General features: G+C 42.8%; 1 protein-coding gene across 1 annotated transcript in view; it reads right to left on the bottom strand.

The window, feature by feature from the left end:
* Positions 1 to 21,358, bottom strand: part of KHDRBS3 (KH RNA binding domain containing, signal transduction associated 3) — a 659,142-nt gene that overhangs the window by 453,753 nt on the left and 184,031 nt on the right. The window contains exons 4-5 of the mRNA XM_067017886.1: positions 16,893 to 17,061; positions 11,761 to 11,956 (exon numbers count right to left, since the gene is read on the bottom strand). The gene's annotated coding sequence lies outside the window, so the exon portion shown is untranslated. The remainder of the gene's footprint in view (positions 1 to 11,760; positions 11,957 to 16,892; positions 17,062 to 21,358) is intronic.

The following is a 21,358-nucleotide window of genomic DNA, read 5'->3' as shown; positions in this document are numbered from 1 at the left end:
ATTTTTGGTGTAAGGATGAGGGTACGAGCCTTATTGGAGTAAGTTTCAAGAAATAATGAAGAGAGATACTTTGGAGAATATGAATATAGACATCTCTTTTTCATCATTTTGTTGTAAAAACAATCAGAGAATTTAGGCCTAAGATGTACAAAAGCTGTAAAGAGCATCACTTCAATCCTAACAACAAGAATAAGGGGGATAGAATACAAAATTATTACTTTCCTTGAACCCATCAGACAGCTGAAGTCACGGGGCTAAATAATAACCTGAAATCCAAGGAAAGATAGACCTTGAAACCTGGCTCACCTGTGGCAGACCACAGAAGAAAGAGATGCTGGGCACCATACAAGCAGCTAAAAAAAAATCCAACAAATTGCTAAAGGCTAGATGTGGACTAGTATGAGAGTGTAAAACACCAGAAGCCAAAGCAAAAGAGGAAACATAAAATTCTCAATGTATCCAAAGGAGGCAACAACAAAAAAAAAAAAAAAGAGAGAGAGAGAAAAGAGAACAAAGAGTAAATGGGACTAATAGAAAACAGCTGTTAGATTTAAATCCAAGTGTATTAATAATTACATTAAATATAAATTGTCTAAACACTCAAATTAAAAGACAGATATTATAAGATTGATTCTAAAAGCAAGAACCAATTATATGCTATCTATGAGAAACAAACTTTAACAATGATTGTTAAAAGTAAAAGGATGAAAAATACTTACCATACAAATACAAAAGAAAGCTAGAGTGACTGTATTGATACTAGGCAAATATAAGACAAATATGTGACAAATGTCAGACAATTTCAAAGCAAGGAAATATACCAAGGATAAAAAGGAACATTATTTAATTCTAAATTGGTGAATCCTTAATACGTATGCACTAAACAACAGAGATGTGTTTGTTTGTTTGTTTTGAGCAAAGGAAGGGTCAGTATCTGGAAGAGAATATAGGTTTAAGAGAGGTACTTTTAAGGTAGCAAAAATCATGGCCTATTTCCATGCTGATGGGAGTGATCCATTTGAAGGGGGGAAATGGATGACTTAGGAAAGAAGAGGAAGACTTTATGAAATGATACCCTTGAATATGCAAGAGTGTGTGCTAACTAGGAAACCAAAGTGTAGGTTACTCTTAGACAAGACTGGTCATAAACAGTAACAGGAGAAAAGGCAGAGAGGTAATTCCTTTAGGATTAACATGTAGCCTTTCTCTTATACGTTGCTCAAGAGTCCCTACTCTATACTTACTTTTAAAAAAATTTTACTTGAATTATTTAAACTAAAAAAACAACAAAAAATTCATACATTTCTCCCACCTTCCCATCCCTTGCCTCTTGCAATCACTCTGTATCTATGAGAGATCAGTATTTGTCTTTCTTCGTCTGACTTATTTCACTTAGCATAATGCTCTCAAGGTCCATCCATGTTGTCACAAATGGCAAGATTTCATTTTTTTTTATGGCTGAATAGTAGTTCATTGTATGTAAATAAATAAATAAATACACACACACACACACACACACACACACACACACACACACACACACACACACCACAGTTTCACTGTCCATTCATCCATTAATGGACATATAAGTTTTTTCCACATCTTGACAATTGTAAATAATGCTGCAATAAACAAAGGGGTGCATGTATCTTTTTGAATTAGTGTTTTCATTTTCTTTGGATAAATACCCAGAAGTGGAATTGCTGGATCAAATAGTAGTTCTATTTAGTTCTATGTTTAATTTTTTGAGGAACTGCCTACTGTTTTCCATAGTGGTTGCACCAATTTACATTCTCTCAAACAGTGCACAAGGGTTCCCTTCTCTCCACATCCTCACCTATACTTGTTATTTGTTGTCTTTTTGATAATAGCCATTCTGACAGGTGTGAGGTGATATCTCACTGTGGTTTTGATTTGCATTTCCCTGATGATTAATGAGGTTGAGCATTTTTTCATGTGCCTGTTGTTCATTTGTATGCCTTCTTTGGAAAAATGTTAACTCAAATGCTCTGCCCATTTTGTAATATGATTTTGATTTTTTGCTATTAAGTTGTATGAGTCTTTTATATATTTTGGATATTAACACTTTATCAGATATACAATTTGTAATTATTTTCTCCTATTCAGTAGGATTTTTTCCCCCATTCAGTATATTTACTTTTAATATCATTATTGTGTAATTTTAATCCTCTTAAATTTTAAACCATCTTAAATTTTTTGCAGGGGATGAAATTTGGAATATATAAATATATTAATTTTTCAGTTTAACTACTCACACTTCAAGTTCTGGAAGAATTGAGCATGGATAATGTAATTTTGGTGAAAGAGAGAGAGGAAGCAGAGATCAAAAGCAAAGTACTCTCGGGACTTCCTTGGTGGTCCGATGGGTAAGACTCTGCTCCCAATGAAGGGGGCCTGGGTTCAATCCCTGGTCAGGGAACTAGATCCCACATGCATGCCACAACTAAAGTCCAGTGTGGCCAAAATAAATAAATAAATAAATATTAAATATTAAATATATATATATGGAAAGATCTATAAAATAAGTAAAAAAAAAAAAAAAAAAAGGCAAAGTACTCTCCTCAGAATGTAGACTCATTCTGTAGGTGGAGAGGAGGGATGAATTACAGGATCCTGGGCAAACAGGAAGCAGTTTAAAATCCCTGGGTTCCTACTCAGCAAACAGCCATTGGCCAGGCACAATAAATAAGCACAGACCCTGCCCAGTGGGTAAGGAATTTAAGAGCAAAAAACTGCCCTGAAAGGGACAAAATCTCTTTTTGCTTATTTTGTTAGCTGAAAAATTGGGGCAAAAATACATGTTTTCCTACCTCATGAGACCTTTCTGAATATCATATGACAATTATAAATTGCAAAGACTTGCATAAAAATTTGATATTTTATGGGATGAAATGCCAGCTAAGTCTACTTCCAACCCCGACTCCTCGGTTTCCATGATTATATGAGAATAGGTGATCAGATTGGAAAGAGAACCTTTGTGTCTCTACATGAGTATGGCTTTCAGGTTATCTGGACAGGATAAAAGATCTCTACACTGAGATCTTCCCACGGGCTGGCTACTATTTCTCATTTATGTGTCAACTCAAATGCCAACTCCTTAGAGAGGCTTTCCCGAATTATCCAGTCTAAAATACCCCCACTCCCACCCCAGCCACTTTTATCCTCATAAAATTTATCACTATATAAATGACATTTTTGTATCTGTTTCTTGTTTATGCCTGTATACCTCTCCTATTATAAAGAAAGCTCCATGCGAGCAGGACATTTGTCTGTCTTCCTCACCTATGTGGGTGAATAAATGAATGAACAAATGAATTAAAAGACAAAGCACAGGCTTTGGAGTAAGACAGACCTAGATTCAAACCTGGTTAACTGGCTGACCTTGGGAGAGTTACTGAATTTCTGTTAGCCCCAGTTTCCTTCCTGGGAAATGCAAATAATAATTCTTGCCTGAGGGTTATTGCAAAGATGAAAACAAATGCAATCAGGGCGTGTAAAATACCTGATACTCTTAACAAACCACAGCTCCAAGTTCATTTATGAGGAGATATGCCGTTGGCCAAAGGAAAGGAAATGAAAAAGGGGGTTCAATCGTGCACTCCCATCTGAAAGTAGGCTCCGTGGTGGTTCCTGCAGAGCACATGTGAGAGTGGGGTTTGACAGGGCAGTTCTGATGCAACCCAGCTGTCTTACCAGTTCCTTGCCCTTTCTCCTCTTTGAATGACTGGGACTCAATCTGTGGGCCTTCCTGCACTCTGCCACGTCTCGGGGGTGGTATGAGAAGGACTTGCCACTTTGGGACAGCCGCAGTGAACTTCTTGGCCACCCCTCACCCACCTCTGAGAATCAGCATGCCCAGACTGTTGGACCATCCTCTTCCTCTCCTTTCCCTCATCTGCCCTCCCTCCTGCCAGCTGGGCTTCCTGCCCCCAACCAGCTGGCATCTCCAGCCAAGCAGGATGAGGCCACCTAAAGTTCTTCAGACTTTTCTCCAAAGGAACCAAGCAGAGAGAGAAGGAAGCAGAGTCCTGCAGCCTCGCTCAATGTCTTGGTCATTGCTAAATAATTTGCCCGACGTTACAGCGCCGTGGGTGAGGAAGCCAGAATTCTAACACAGGAGCACATGGCCCCAAGACCTCTAGTCCTTGGCCATAACATGCTGTATCTCATAGTGGACAAACATATAAATTCCGGGGGGTTTGTGTAACCTGTCTTGATCACCATTCTTATTCCCTGGCTCAGGTTATACAAACCCTCTTGGGGAGTTCCTGGTGGGAGAAATAACACATTAACTCTGCAGTGAGAACCATTCACCTGCTCAGAACCCGCCAGTGGCTCCCCTCACACTCAGGAGAAACCACATCTCAGCCAAAGTCTAGAAGCCCTACATGACCCACCCCCTACTACCTGTCCAACCCATGCCAGCCTCTTTCTTCCTGGCTCCCTCTGGCCTGCCGCTGGCCCTGGAACAGGCCAGATGCCCTTCTGTCTCCACGCTTTGGCCCTGGCTGTTCCCTCTTCCTGGAACACTGTTCCTCCAGGCAGCTGCACGGCTGATTCCCTCTCACCTCTTTCTTTTTTTTTTTTTTTTTTTTTTGTGGTACGCGGGCCTCTCACTGTTGTGGCCTCTCCCATTGCGGACGGAGCGCAGGCTCCGGACGCGCAGGCTCAGCGGCCATGGCTCACGGGCCCAGCCGCTCTGCGGCATGTGGGATCTTCCCGGACCGGGGCACGAACCCGTGTCCCCTGCATCGGCAGGCGGACTCCCAACCACTGCGCCACCAGGGAAGCCCTCTCTCACCTCTTTCAAGTCGGCTCAGCTCTCTTATGCCGAACACCTGTCCTCCTTCCACCCCCACACTCCCCTTCCATTTTACCCTGCTCTACTTTAAACGTAGCATTTAATAGTTTCTCCAGTAACCTAACATGACTTTATTTATTATTTATTCTCTGTTTCCCTCTATCAGAACATAAGCTCCAGGAGGGACAAAGGGACCTGATGTAGTCTGGGCAGGTCACAGTTGGGCTGAGGATGACAGATGAATCGGAGGTGACGGGAAGAGAGGTAGAGAGGGAAAAGAGACGGTGCTGCTGAAGAAGAACACAGCATAGGCAAAGGTCTGTGGAGGGGAGGGGCTTGTTAGCCTTTAAAATTAGAATGTTAAAAAAAGAGTATGCCTGTCCTGCCCTAGGAATAAAGACACATACGTAGAGAATGGCCTTGAGGACAGGGGGAGGGGGAAGGGTAAGCTGGGACGAAGTGAGAGAGTGGCAGGGACATATATACACTACCAAATGTAAAATAGATAGCTAGTGGGAAGCAGCCGCATAGCACAGGGAGATCAGCTCGGTGCTTTGTGACCACCTAGAGGGGTGGGATAGGGAGGGTGGGAGGGACATGCAAGAGGGAGGAGATATGGGGATGTGTGTATATGTGTAACTGATTCACTTTGTGATACAGCAGACACTAACACACCATTGTAAAGCAATTATACTCCAGTCAAGATGTTAAAAAAAAAAAAAAAAAAAAAGTACGTGGCTGGTGCACGGTGATGAGATGGTGTTAGTGAGTCAGTCAGTCGGTCACCCAGCCAGTGATGGATCTGAAATCTGCCCCATGCAAGGGGGGTTCAGCCTACAGCCTCTTTATCCCAGACCTGCACAATCCAGTGCAGTAACCACCGGCCACATGCTGCTGGTGAGCACTTGAAATGTGGCCAGTGTAACTGATGAACCACATTTTTCCTTTTAATTAATTTAAATATAAATTTAAAAACTGATATTCAATTCAGTTATTGGAAAATTTGTAGGAATGTTTGAAACAACCTGGGTTGTTGTGAATCCACTTTTCCTACTGCAAGTTTTATGAAATTTAAGTAAAACTCAAGTCATTCCAATAAAAAGTTAGAATCTAAAGAGAGATGTGTTAAATGTGTAAAATTCACACATTTCCAAGACTTAGTATAAAAAGGGAAGGTAGAGCTTCTGGGTTGCTGAACACGCGGAGATTCAGGGAGAGTGATGTGCTCAGAGGTCAAAGGACATAAAAGCCCCGCCCCCTTCCCCTACAGCTTGCCTGATGCATCTCTTCCATCTATAGCTATTGCTGACTTATGTCTTTTATAATAAATCAATCATCTAGTAGGAAAACTATTTCTCTGAGTTCAGTGAGCCACCCTAGCACATTATTCCAACATAAGGAGGGGTTGTTGGAACCTCGGATCTATAGCCGGGCCAGCAGAAGCACAGGTGACAGCCTGGACTTGCAATTAGTATCTGATGTGGGGGTGAGGGAGAGAGTCTTGCAGGACTGAGCCCTTAATCTGCAGGGTCTGATGCTCTCTCCAGGTAGACAGCGTCAGAATTGAGTTGAATTGTAAGACACCCGGCTGGTGCCAGAAAATCGCTTGGTGTGGGGAAAAAACACATACCTTGTATTTGGAATCAGAATTGTCAGGAGTATTTTTTGTAATTGCAAAATGTTAGATACAGCTTAAAAGACCACGCATAGGAGAAGAGTTGAGACAAGTTTGGTACATCTATACAATGAAGGGCTCTGAAGTTCAATTAAGAATGAGAAATCTTTGGGAATTCCGTGGCGGTCCAGTGGTTAGGACTCTGCGTTTCTACTGCCGAGGGCCCAGGTTCGATCCCTGGTCGGAGAACTAAGATCCCACAAGCCACACAGCGTGGAGAACAAAACAAAACAAAACAAAGCAAAAACGAGAGAGAGAGAGAGAAATCTTTGTGTACCAATATGGAGAGATTTCCAGGATATATTTTTAAGTCAAAACTACAAAGTGCCAAGAAATATCTATAGTGTGAACCCTTCATATAGGAAAGGGAGGAATATTTCTTTAAAAGTATATCTGCTCATTTTTGGAAAAGGATAGGATGAGGACAGGAAAGAGAAACCAGAAACTAGGGAGAATGCTTTCTCAAGGCAAAGGCACAAGAACAGGGTATAAAGAATGTTGGCCTAGGAACTAAGTAGTAGGTAGGGAGAGGGAGAGGGAACACTTCTGTCAGTCTACCTTTTCGTACAGCTTATGACTTTTATGAGCATGTCAAATAATGAAAATCAGTCACAATGTGGGTATCCTCTCCCCCCCCAAAAAAAGGGAATGTAAAATATCTTTTTCATATTGACTACACATTGAAAAGGCTATGTTTTGGCCTTATATATATATGAGGCCTTATATATATATATATATATATATATATATATATATGTTTTATATATATATAACATACATGTATACGATATGTATGTTAAATACAATATATTAGTAAAATGAATTTGCCTGTTTCTTTGTACTTTTTAAAATATGGCTGCTAGAAATTTAAAAATCATATATGTAGCTTGCATTGCACTCCTGTTGGGCAGCTCTGCTCTCTGCTCTGAGATCCTGAAAAGCTCAAGCTTGTCTTATGCGTACTTGTGACCCTGGTACCCCGCTGGGAGGGAAGCTGGTACAGAGAAGCGTCTCCAGGGAGGATCCCTGAGAATTCCTCCAAGCCCCGAGTGCCAGACCAGCCTTCTCGCTCCCAGAATCCTCCGGCGGCATTCAATCTTCCCTGAAATAAAGCAAGCGCAGAGCTGTGCCAGCCAGCAGCACGCTACCTGGAAGGCACTGCTATTTATAGCTGATGCCATCCGTGAGAAGTAATAGTCCCTCGGAATTCTCAGAAGAGTTTGCCTTTCCATAAGAGCCCAGCCCGATTAGGAAAGAGAAGACAAATTTGTGGGTATTTTTAGGCCATCCAATGTACAGTCGGGAGCACTGAAATTCAGATCTGTTCTCCCCCAGGAGACGGAGCACAGCTGCAAAGTCAGAAGCGGGCTTTTGTATGAGGAAAAATAATTAGCTTCCCCGTAAACAAGCTCCGTGGAGAAAGTCAGTGCACGGGTCTGTCTGAGGGGGAGAGAGACGACGCAGGGCTGAGGAGGGGGTCCCTCAGGAGTCAACATAAGCGGCCACTTCATGGGAGTTTGGTGGGAGCTGCTTGGGGATTAGATTCCCATCTCATCTTATTCTCTCACTGGTCATTTGTGAGCATGGCTTAGTGCTAATTGAGAAAAATGACGAAAATAAAACCCATCTTTGAGAGCTCTCCCTGCCAAACCAATAAATAGATAAATAACCTGGAATTCTCTTGGTTAAGGGGAACCGATTTGTAATCTTGAGTCTCCATGCAAAGACTCAGAGATAGATAGCCTCTGGTCTCTGCCTTTTCATCAAAATTGTGTCCAGTACGTTTCAGTGACAGAAACAACTTGGCAGGAGGTGACTAGTCCTTCACTCTGATCAATGATGAGCAGCCTTTCCCCGTTGACTGGGTTCACTAAGAGCCGCAGGCAGAGGGAAAGCACTGAACACAAGTCTGGAGCTGGGGGCACTGACTGGTTTGTTCATGGGCACGGACGTCTGGGTTACATCTGGAAATTGCAACATTTTTAAGAAGTGGTGTAATTTCTTGACATCTCTAACAACATCATGAGGGTGTATGTATCCCCTTTGCATTTTGTCTTTCGAACTGCCTAACTCACATGCTCACACATGGGTGTGCACACCCACATATAGCTTATTATTTATAAAGCACTTTACAGTTTGCATAACACTTATCGTAGGACTCATCATTATAACATCATTAAGTACCTGCTATTATTATTCCTATTCTCAGAAGAAGAAACTGGGGCTCAGAAAGGTTCATTGACTTGTTCAAGTCACAGAAGGAGAGTGGCAACGAGGACTAAATGCAGGTCATTCAACATCCAGGCTTGGGATTGCTTCCTGTATAACACTCTATCTTCAACAGTCATTCAACAAACACCTATTCAGAGACTACTAATAATGACGACTGTGTCTCTGCCATGTGCTATGTGTTTTCCATATATTAGCTCATTAATTCCTCAAGCAACTGCTTGAAATATGTAAATATCAGGAAAGTTTATCAGACTTCCAGTTAATGACAAAGGATTGAAACAAGCTTTTATTTTTTTCTCCATGCTAAAAATCCACTAAAATAATGATGAATGAGATTTTTTGAAAGGTCAGCTATGAGTCAGCTTACTACATGTCAAGTTTTCCTTTCTTTACCTAGATCACCTCAATTTAAAAAAAAAAAAAAATTTATTTATTTATTTTTGGGCTGCCTCAGGTCTTCACTGCTGTGCGCGGACTTTCTCTAGTTGCAGAGAGCGGGGGCTACTCTTGGTTGCAGTGCACGGGCTTCTCACTGCAGTGGCTTCTCTTGTTGTGGAGTATGGGCTCTAGGCATGTGGGCTTCAGTAGTTGTGGCACGCAGGCTCAGCGGCCGTGGCTCACGGGCCCAGCCGCTTTGCGGCACGTGGGACCTTCCCGGACCGAGGCACGAACCCGTGTCCCCTGCATTGGCAGGTGGACTCCCAACCACTGTGCCACCAGGGAAGTCCCTGGATTACCTCATTTAATGCTCACAAAATCCTACAAGGAAAGTCTTATTATTATTCTCGCTTTACAGATTAAAAAAATTGAGGCAGAGAGATGCTAACTAGCTTGCCCAAAGATACACAGTTAAAAAGTAGTAGCATTTCTCAAGCACTGCATCTTCAGGCCCTGTGCTCTGAAGCTCTACAACTGTAAAGGAGTAGAAAGTATTTAAACTCACAATGAAGACAGTACCTGCAGAAAATCCATTAGCGGTTAAGGGATTTCATTAAAGTTCTGGGAAATAGCACGGAGAAAGGTGATTGATGCCACAGGATGGATGGAGCCTCAGCTCTGTGCATAGCAGAGTGACATGTGCATGACAAAACTATATCCTGTAACGCAAAACTCTGGAGAAGTCCAGGACTTGGGAGTGGTAGGTGAGACTGATAGGGTGCTGAAACCAAGGTTCACCAAGATAGGGGGGCTGGAACCAGGGAAATTAGCTAAAACACTGGACTCAAAATAGTTTCCTTTCCTGCCCAGACACACCCTCTGTGAGCAGAGCACTGCCATCCAGGTGTGTAACCTGTCTTCCTAACCTCAAACCTCCACTTCAGGCAGAACATCTGGCTGTTCTTTTTACCTGAAGATTTTGAGTGATACCTCCCCCGCGAAAGATCTCTAGTTGAGAATTTGGGATTCTCCAAGCATAGTAGCTAAAAATATAAAGAGCTAAAAACATATGAAAGAAAAGAGACATAGCTATAGGGTCTAATATTTTACTAACAAGTTATCACATTTTAAGGCACCACAATAAAGAAAAGTCTCTAAAAGCTTCTACAGAAAAGTTCTCATTTTAAGATGGCGGAGTAAATCCATTTCGGCTACCTTCTCCTTCCAAAAATTTCCCCCAATAACAGCAAGAACTAGAAAAAAGCAATGCATTTCATCTTCAATGAAACTAAGAGACATATTAACACACTATATGGTAAGATGGACCACAGAAGGAGGAAAACAAGTGACTTAGCAGAGAGAACATTTCAACCCTAAGTGCCTACAAAGAGAGGAATCAACCCAATTTGCCCCTCCAGGAACAGAGAAAGGCTTAGAAACTAACAGGACAGGATGGGGTATCAAACGAGGCACAGGTGAGAAGCGTGTTGTGAGCAGCTGAACGGAGAAGAGTGAAAAGTGTGAATAACAACAGTTTAGACGCTTGGGTCCTTGTCCCAACCCCTGTCCTACCCTCTAAGACACCATAGGTTTTTTTTTTCTCCTTGAGTCTATACTTTGCTGAAAATAGGTTAAAAGTAAACGCCTATAAATATGTAAATGAGGTGGGGACCATCCACAGTCCCTTGATTTGAGGATCATTCTACAGAAAAAATAAACCTCCTCCAGGAAAGGCTTATAAATCTCTAATGAAAATGTCGCCTGCCTCTACTGCCCTTCACTGGAGACCACCAGTGCGCTCAGGGCCTACATCTGGGTTTAAGCACCTTTACTCATTAATGTGAACAGGCAGTTGCGAATTACTAAAAATTGGGAAAATCATCCTGCTTGATAAAAGAGATCTGAACAAAGAGGCAACAGGATTAATGTAGAGAGCATAAAAAACTTCAAAGAAAGTGTAATTAATATCCTCAGAGAAATAAAAGGAGATATTATAATCCATAAAACAAGAAAAGTACAATCATAAAAAGTACATTCAGAGAATAATTTAGAGTTCCTGGAAATTAAAAATATGATGAGTCAATTTTTTAAAAAAGATCCAAAATAAGTGCTTGACAATAAATTCAAGAAAGTTCCCCAGAAAGTAGAATTAAAAGACAGGCAATGGATAAAAAAAAAAAAGAGGAAAGACAAGAAAATTAAAAGATTAATCCAGGAGGTTGAACATCCCACTAATAAGAGTTTTCAGAGAGATCATAGAAAATAGAGGGAGGACATTATCACAGAAAAAAAACGCAAGAACATTTCCTAGAATGGAGATACACGAATTCTCTCTGAGTCATAAGTAAAAATTATAAAAGTCCAAAGTCCAAACTAAAGTATATCACTGTGAAACTTCAGAATAAAAGAAGATCCTAAATGCTCCTGTAGGGGGACAATTACATTGAAAAGTATGGGAATATGAATGGCATTGGACTTCCCCATAGGAACATAGGGAGCTAAGAAAATGAAGCAATTACTTCAAAATTCGAAGGGAAAACAATTTACACCTTAGACATCGATAGCTACCCAGATTGTAAATCAAGTGTGAGCATCAAGTGAAAAAAATGTTTTAACATGTCAAGTCTCAAAAATGAAATTCCCACTCACTTACCCTTTCTCAGGAAGTTACTGGAGGAGGTGTTCCAACAAAATGGGAAGGTAAACCAAGGAATGGAAAACCCACTTCAGGGCAGTGGGGAAGGGAGCTCCAAGGATGATGGCAGGTGGATGTCTGGGATCACAGCTAAGGACTCATTTAGAGAGCAGTGGGTCCCAGATAGCAGCAGGAGGATGAAGGCACCAGGAACCTGCAGGAGAAAAATAGGATGGATTGAGTATTTGATAGGTTTGATGATGTGAAAAATTGACCCATCTCTACATAATTTAGTAGAGCTGTTACAGGGTGTAAGAAAATAGCCAAATGATAAGAGCAAACACATAAATAGTGCTTACTCTTTTTCAGGCACTGTTCCAATTATTTTACATATATTAACTAAGTAAATGAAAAATTAGGCAATTATTAATTCAAGGAAAAACTAAAAACTTAAAAAAAAAGGAAATGTAGTCATCATGCATTACTAGGCTCAGCAGTGGACAGTGTATATAATTATAGCAATAAAGTGACTTGATATAAATTTGGATTTTAAAATGTGACATAATTACTTTGAGAGAATAAGGTAGAAGAGCTTAAAAAGAGCACAATTCCTCACTTACCACCGTAAGAGGAAATCCATCGAAGATGCCTAAAATATACTCCAGTGTGACCCCATCTTAATTAACTAATTACACCTGCAATGATTCCATTCACAAATAAGGTCACATTCTGAGGTGCCGGGGATTAGAACTTTAATATATCTTTTGGTGGGGGACACAATTCAACCCATAATGGTCCCCTATAAAGGAATGATCATCAGAATAGTGGTGGGTGTCTTGCCAGCAACACTGAATATTAGAAGACCAGGGAGGGACTTCCCTGGTGGCACAGTGGTTAGGAATCTGCCTGCCAATGCAGGGGACGCGGGTTCTAGTGCTGGTCCAGGAAGAACCCACATGCCGCAGAACAACTAAGACCGTGAGCCACAACTGCTGAGCCTGCGCTCTAGAGCCGGCGAGCTACAACTACTGAGCCCGTGTGCCACAACTGCTGAAGCCTGTGTGCCTAGAGCCTGTGCTCCGCAACAAGAGGCCACTACAGTGAGAGGCCCACGCACCACAGTGAAGAGTGGCCCCCGCTCACCACAGCTGGAGAGAGCCTGTGCACAGGACCCAACAAGGACCCAACACAGCCAAAAATAAATATAAATAAATAAATTTATTTTTTAAAAAAGAAGAAGAAGCCCAGAGAGCATGTTCTAAACACTGAAGTCAAGTCACTTCCAGCCTTACCTAACCCAACCAGGAAATAAATGTATGTTCACACATTCAAGGGTTCTGAAAATTTACCTACATTTTGGGAAGTAAAGAAGGATGTGCTCCAGCAAAATAAGGAAGGAACCCAAGAAAGAGGAAAATATGGAATTCAGGAAACAGAGGTCCCCAGTCAGGCAAGGGTACGAGGGATATCCAGGATGGTGGCCATGCCACCCAGAAGGGAAACTGGTTCAGCCTGGAAAGGATGATAATGATTTTAATAAAACTGCTTAGTAGAATATTTGATCAGCTGGAACTCTTGGAAAAAACTATGAAGGAAAGTTATAAAGGAGATTTTGCAATAAGAAAAATAAAAGTATGATAACCAGAAACTTTAGGGAAAAAGAAACTAGACATAAAAACTATATAAGAGGGTTTCCCTGGTGGCGCAGTGGTTGAGAATCCGCCTGCCGATGCAGGGGATGCGGGTTCGTGTCCCGGTCCGGGAAGATCCCACATGCCGCGGAGTGGCTGGGCCCGTGAGCCATGGCCGCTGAGCCTGCGCTCCGCAACGGGAGAGGCCACAGCAGTGAGAGGCCCGCGTACCACACACACACAATAAAAACCTCTATAAGAAAGAAAATAAGTCATAGTGTACCACCTGACTTTAGAGCAAATTTTAAATAGTCATAATACTGAAAACCCTGCTAAAAAGTTAAATGATTGTCGTAATATAAATTTGTCAAGAAAATGTGCAAATATATGAAGGAGTTAAATCCTAATTAATTATAACAATACATCAATAGATGCTGTCTAAAATGTGCAAAACCAAAAGAGTAATATAAGAAATTATATTTAGAAATATGGAGATAACCACCAAAAGAAACAGTTCAAAGAGTTAAAAATGATGGCTCCTAAGAAGCAGGACAGAGGTTGGGAGAGCAGGCAATGGCTGCCCTTTTCATTATAAAAATGTTTTATTCTATTTAATTTTTTAAAGCCCAGTGACTTATTCAAATCACTACAAAAGGCCCAGGTAATTCACAGACAACTACACAATCAGTAAGTGTCAATACTGGAATTTGGGAACTGTTTCCTGCTTAAGCCTGACTCTTTCCAGTATACTTTGCTGCCCACTAATAATAGGCTCTGTGACTTACCCTCAGGACACACAGGTGAACAAAAACTGTCCCTGCCCTGAAGGACATCCCAGTCAGTATGAGAGTACGGAAACAAGATATACATATCATTAACATGTGATGCAAGAAAGGCCAAATCAGAGATATATATAAAGCATTAGGATTTGATAAAGAAAAAACCTTGAATGTGGCTTTGAAGACTTTTATGATCTTTCCAGGATATATTGCCCAGGGCGGGTGGGCCGTTCTGCAAAACCAGGAAAATAAACTCCTGTCTCCCAGGATTATTTACCCCCAAAGGGGCTCTTTGGACATTGATTCAGGCAATTCTGCAGCTTCAGCTTCTTGGTATGTAGAAAGACCAAAGGTCCACAGCCTGGAGCACAGTGGAATCCAAGGTATAGGCTGTGGCCAAGACTTAGTGTCCTGAGATTTCCGGTGCTGAATGTTAAGACACACTGGTAATGAACATGTCATAAAACAGGTGGAGGTGAGTTTTCTGAGCCAGGCTGCTCCCACACTGGACTTGAGAAGGACAGGTCTGCTTTCCCAGGAGCAAGTTAGCAAGAACAGGTGAGGGAGACGTAAACTCTCTGTACATAAATTCAGAAGGGTGAGCAAAGGCTGGTAGAATGAAAGATAATTCTCTGCATTTGATGTACGTATGCTGAAGCTGAAAAGCAACCATTAGAGCAGAGCAAAAAAAAATAGAATGTGGAACAGTGGGGAAGAATGAGAGAAAATAGAACCAGGTTGATGAAAGTGTATAATCCAGCAGAACCAAAGCTAAGATGGCAAATAGATTTATCCCATTCCAAAGTTCACCATTTGATCTGCACTGCCTGGAACAGACTTAAGAAAGATTTTACAGGTGCTCAGGGCTTGGTAGGAAAGAGCTCTGTGATAGATTAGCATTACCTGCGGCTGGCGGCAAAGGGGGATGAGATGGTACATGGCCTTACCTTTCCCATCCTGCCTTTAAAGATTCTCAGCAAATGGATTCACCCCTTTCCAGGGAAAAGGGATCAGCATTCTCAAGTGTTGGAAAGTGTGCATTTTAAGACACGGGAAACAAGAGACGCTTAAAGTTCTTTTCACATGGCCATGGTGCATTCTTGCATTACCTTCACAAAATGAACGAACCTAACTCAAGTGATACTTTTCACTAAAAAATAAAACAAAACCAAGGAACCTCATTGTTGTTATTTAGGTCAATTTCCATCCAGTTTTATGTATGAATACACTCAAACATGGGATCCCTTTTGGATGAGAAAATTGTAGAGTACATAGTGTTCATTTCATAGTTTGGGTTTAGTGAGACTCAATCCAGCTGAGGAGTTTCTTTTATTTGTACCTCATCAAATCAGTAAATGTCTATTTGAAGCTAAAGCTGGATGTTGAAAGGGCCAGTCTATTAAAAGTTCCATGCTAAGACTGAACTGCCTGCTAACACTGAACTTTGGGCTAATTAAACATTTCTTGAAATGCTGCCCTTAGACAAAATGGAGACCATTCTTCCAAAGTACCCCAAGAAACAAGCTTTGGAACCAACCAACCCCCCCCCCCCCCACACACACACACTGCAAACTGTTACAAAGTGACAACTCGTTACAATCAGTGATTGGTTAAATCAGGAGACTTGATAATTTACTAAAATAGTCCTACAGCAAATTTATCAACTATGAAGCTGGGTTTCAGTGAATGGATTTTTAACTGAGTTGAACTAGCACCCCCTTTAAACATTTTGGAATTTGGGGTGGCTGTGGCCATTTTACAGAAGGAGCCAGAAGAAGGCTTCTTGGAGGAAAACACCTCAACTCTCATCCCATTTAGAAACGAAAAGCTAAAGAAACCTGTTGGGTTGAAATGGGATAGTCTCAGCCAACACCTTCTGATGAGTAAGGACCGCAGAAAAGGCACTCACTCTGCGGGTGGGAGCAGAAAGGCCTGGACTAGTGTCCTGAACAGAGCCCAGAGAGAAGATGACAGTCGGGCTCGACTCTTGGGACTTTATAGGGAGCCACGGACTTTCTGAGAAGTATGGGGAATGTCATGCTTCATTTATTTGCAAAATTAAGGGGATGCATCTGCGTCCCAGCTGGTGACACAAACCAAACTCTTCCCATGAAGAATGGAGTCTGCATAAAGGGACGTCCTGCGGGGATGTGCCGTATGTGACAGATGGACAGAGAACAGATTCTCAGTGGATGTCTATTGTTTTGCTTTGGAAATGGAAATAGAAATGATAACTGAGTCCCTACGCTTAGTTTTTATTGAGGAGAGAAGATGAGACAGGAGAAATAAAGAATGTGACGAGATCCTTGGACTTCGGGGGGAAAATGACTTGGTAGCAGAATAATATTTGTCAAACTTTGGTCCTTTGCAAACAATCTTCACAATGGTTACCATATCTATATGTACTACACCACCTACCCTTTGAATTACTTAATGTATATTTTAATTGGCTCACATTTTTTTTCCATTTACAATCTTTTTATAAATGAAATTCTATATTATGGGTTTTATGTGGTGGCTATTATTCTTCTAATACATTAAATGTAAAATGTCCATTTATGTAATGCCCCAAATCATTTCAAATACCGTCTTTGGCGTGTGTTCCAAACTGTGCAAAACACTGGAACAGCACAAAGAAAGCACACTGGGAATCAGATAGTCACTGTCAAATACCTGTTCTGCTGACTGAATCCCTGTATGATGTGATAACCTTGACCTGTCTGGGGCCCAGTTTCCTCACCTGTAAGATGGAGTATAATGCACCCATCGACTCTTCTGCCTGGCCCGCTCTCTGGGAATCACCGCATGGTTCTCCTTTCCCGCCGCCCCCCGCCCACAGGGGGTTTACAGCAGTCATGTTTCTTGTTGCAATACCTTTTCCGTCCAGCTGCAGCCGATTGTCCCTCTTCCTGGGTATTTAGAATTGGTACAGAGAGAAAGGCCTGTTGAGTGACTGCATCCGTGACGTGTAAAATCAGGACACCCATGTTGCTACCCTGTTGTTTTATTGAGAGTGAGAGGCAGGCACAGGTGCACACTGAGATGCTCCAAGAGGAGCAGAGATGGGGCAACAGCAAGAAAGTCCATCCCAGTTTGCAGGCTGTGGTTTGAGAATCTTCAGGAAGTTTCCTAATAATTCTTGCTCTTGGGCTGCCTGAAGCACTCTTTTACCTTAATAGTAACCCCCTCACGTTTTCTGGGGTTTAAATTACTTTGACTTAATTTCTACTGCTGGCTTGCAGAGGAAATAAAGCTAATGTGTGGGGTTAATAACTTCTCATCCAGATTCTTCTTAGAAGATTCAGCAAGGGGACTTCCCTGGTGGCATAGTGGTTAAGTATCCGCCTGCCAGTGCAGGGGACACGGGTTCAAGCCCTGGTCCGGGAAGATCCCACATGCCGCGGAGCAACTAAGCCAGTGCGCCACAACTACTGAGCCTGTGCTCTAGAGCCTGCGAGCCACAACTGCTGAGCCCACGTGCCACAACTACTGAAGCCCATGAGCCTAGAGCCCGTGCTCCGCTACAAGAGAAGCCACCGCAAGGACAAGCCCGCGCACCGCAACAAAGAGTAGCCCCCGCTCGATGCAACTAGAGAAAGCCCGCGCGCAGCAACGAAGACCCAACACAGCCAAAAATAAATAAATAAATTTATTAAAAAAAAAAAAAAAAAAAAAGATTCAGCCAGAAGGAATACTCAAAGGGGCTCTCAGAAGGGACAGTTATTATCATCTCTGTGACATTCCACTACATATCTTCATCTTCCTCCATCTTTCCTGACTCCTGAGAACCAAAGAGGAAAGTGCTCTCAGGGGTGAGAGAAGACAGTAACAGGAGAGGAGGCTGTGAGTAAGAAACCCAGGACCTTTGTGAAGACACAGGTAGGATGTGTGACAAAGCCCATTATGAGAAGCTGCTAATGAGCCTCAGGTATTATTAGGCAGGAGGTGCAAACCTTTGAACCTGCGTTCTGTCCCCATTACACCTTCTAGAGGAAGCACAAGGAAGGGTGAGAAGAACACAAAACCAAAGACAAATTTTGACGCCAATGCCTATCAGCTCTGCCACCCTGGCTCCGGGGCTCAGTTTGCTCTTTGAACAAACTGGGAAATTCCCACCCAGGTCCAGGATGATGGGAATATACGTAAAAGAAATGATGTATTTCCAAGCAGCAAATACAAGTTAAGTACCCAGGAAAGGTTGGCTTTCTTCCTCCCTCCCTCCCTCCTCCCCTTCCTGCCTCCTATTAAGCGTTGTAGCAAATGCCCAGGCTTGGGGTGGTCACTTAGAAGAGATGGAGGGGTCTGGGAGGCACCCACTGCTCTCTCTGCATCCATAAGCCACTTTCTCAACAGGGTGGGAAAAATGACCACAGTCTCTCTCCTCCCTGGGGCCCGACTCCTTCCCTCTGGTCCCCCGACTCTTCTGCTAGTCTCTGCGTGGATACCCCCTTCTTATCCTTCCCACTGTAGCTCAGACCTAGCTTCCTCTGTGAGGCTCCGCGTTCTGGCGCGTAGACCATAGCATGGTTTGTAATTACACGTTGATTTGTTGGCTCACCTGTTTAGTTAATGCCTCTCCCTCCTGAACTTCTGTTTGGACATTTCTCAGATTGCTCACCCCTCCCTGGCCCCAGTGAAGTGTTTCCTGCCCTGTTTTCCTATTTTCCCTGTTGCCTGGCTTGCTTCTTCTTACTCCATGATAGCTGGCTGGGCAGAGATCCCAGTGTGCCTTGCAGCCGTGTCTGTCCCAGTGAGGACAGAGGTAGAAGGAGGAGCGGAGGGGATGGTGAAACTCACAGCTCACATCCGGACCAGTGTGGAACCCAGGTGTTTTTATTCCAAGTCTATGCCTTCATACTGAGTGGCTGCTTCCTAGACTTCCCACAGCATGTTTCTCGCAGTAACTCTGCAAACCATTGTAGAAGGGACAAACACGAGCTACATCCAGATGTTTATTCTTTAGTATGAAATGGCTTTGAGTCCTTCTTGAAGTACACTTTTCCCACAGGGGTACTTAGCAGGGCTGGAAGAGAGAGACCAGGAGGTGGGGAGGAGGAGAGAGAACCTAGGAAAGAGGTACAAGGAAGGTGCCAATGAACAGGGACTCTCCAAAGGGGGCTGGGGTTGAGATCACCTACCCACCTCCACCCTCCTTTATCTGATTTCCTAAGAAACATGTACTGACCATTTACAATGCATTAAACCCTGAGCAATGGGTCCAGACCTGTGCCAGGATATAAGGGGAAAATTTAAGTTCAGAGCATCTCAGACCCAGGCAATTAATAAAAATCAGTGCTATGAATTAATGAATTCACTAGGTTTCTACAACAGTGCAAGGACTTTCATAAACAAGAAAGATCAAGCTAAGTTCCTAATACTGAGAGTCCTGAAGTTTATTTCTAGAGAGAATCCCGTTTCCTGCCTGCATGTGAACACAGCATTTCATAGCTCTGGTTTGAAGCCAAAAGTTTTTTTTCTCCCTTTATATGCTTTAAAAAAAAAAAACAAAAAAAACCCAGATCATTTTCTGCTAGTGCACAGACATCTGAAGAAAGGAAAAAGTCAGGAAGATATTCTTAACTGGAGACAAAAGTGAGCGGTCCCATATACCCCACCCCCATCATTTCCCCATGTATCCTTTTTCTCACTTTACTTCACCTGCAAATGGAGGGGGGGGAAAAAGCTCTCTCTCTTTTTTTTTTTTTTTGAAAACCATCTTGCCTCTAAAAATGTCATCTCCCTCATTTCCTTTTTCTCCCAACTCCCTTTTAGTTCAACACCTGGGCATTGGGAGAAAAGAAGGAGATCTTTGGGAGGATTTTGGAGAAGCAGTGGGTGCATGATAAACAGCCCTGGACCTGAAGCCGGAGCTGCTCCAGCCAGACTCTGCCCTTCCGGCCGGGCAAGTTACTCAGTTTTCAGATGCTCATTTTTCTCATCTATAAAATGAGGAAATGACTCCTCAACTTCAGAATCCTGCAAGGCTCCCTTATCCAACCTCTCCGTGTACCTTGTTCACAATTGTGAACCCAGAACCACTTACAGGACTTCAAGAAAAATGTGTTTCATGAAAAGCAAGGGTGTCTATGAACATGTAACAGGAAGGTCTGATGCCAAAAGGTGAAATCCAAAGGGCTCAGGAAGCAGTGAAGCCCAGACACTGACCGAGTGTGTGAGTCTGAACAAAGCCGGCCAGAGTTAGCTGGCATAACTGGTAACAGTATCGCTGCTGGTATTATTGCTATTATTGCCACTACTCTTCTACCAGTATTTTCCAAGCGCTTTAGTTTTTCAAAATGTCATCACAGGTTTTGTGCGTTTCACCTGCCCGACCACTTGATAGCATTGGTCACAAGGTTCCGATGATTTGTACCGATGAGGGGTCAGAGCCCAGCAGGCGGAGATGCTCACTCAAGCTCACACTGACAGAAGGTGAACAGATACCAGTTCTGGGCTCCAGGATCTCCAGACTCCTGGGCTGAGGCTCTCACCACCACCCTGTCCCACCCTCTCTTAGTCCAGGCCTCCCAGGAGAGGAGACCAGGGCATCTGGGATTCTTAATGAGTGATTCTCCACTAAGACCCTCAATGGCCATAAGAATAAATCACTCAGTTCCAGGACTAGAGCAAGCCAGTCAGCTCCCTCCGGAACCGTGAGTTCAAAACTGTGGAACACAGCTGACCACTTACCAGCATCGAGGACCCTTGTCCAGTACGCTGCCCTTGAGGAAGGACCTGGACTTATTTCCCAGCAAAGAACAAAAACTGTGTAGAATTTACAATATTCAACACCATTTTGTTCAGACTAACAAAAGAAGGGCCATCATTTTCTCTTTCTATCTCTGTTTCTCCCTCCCATCCTCCTCTCTCTCTCTCTCTCTCTCCTTTCCCCACCTAGCCGCCCCCCCCCCCACGTCTCTGAGACAAATTCTTTCAGATGCCGCTCACCTTTCAAAGTAGACACACATGCTCGCGGTCAGCTGAGAGGACTGTGAAATGCAAGTGACAATGTTTTCCAACATCAGTTACCAAAATTACCGCTTGGATCAAGAGAGCTGAAATGGGGCGAGCTTCAGTTGTGGAAAGGGCTGCCGTCAGGCAGGGAAGTAACAAGTACTGTTGATTGACTGCCTTCTACGTGCTAGGGCTGTCATCACCAGTTTCTCATTCAATCCTAGGAGTCCGAGAAGGTAAACATCACCAGCC

This window comes from Kogia breviceps, chromosome 17 (assembly GCF_026419965.1).
Source record: "Kogia breviceps isolate mKogBre1 chromosome 17, mKogBre1 haplotype 1, whole genome shotgun sequence".
Classification (NCBI taxonomy): Eukaryota; Metazoa; Chordata; class Mammalia; order Artiodactyla; family Physeteridae; genus Kogia; species Kogia breviceps.
Note: the sequence above shows the minus strand (reverse complement) of the source record. Positions and strands in the feature narration are given on the sequence as shown.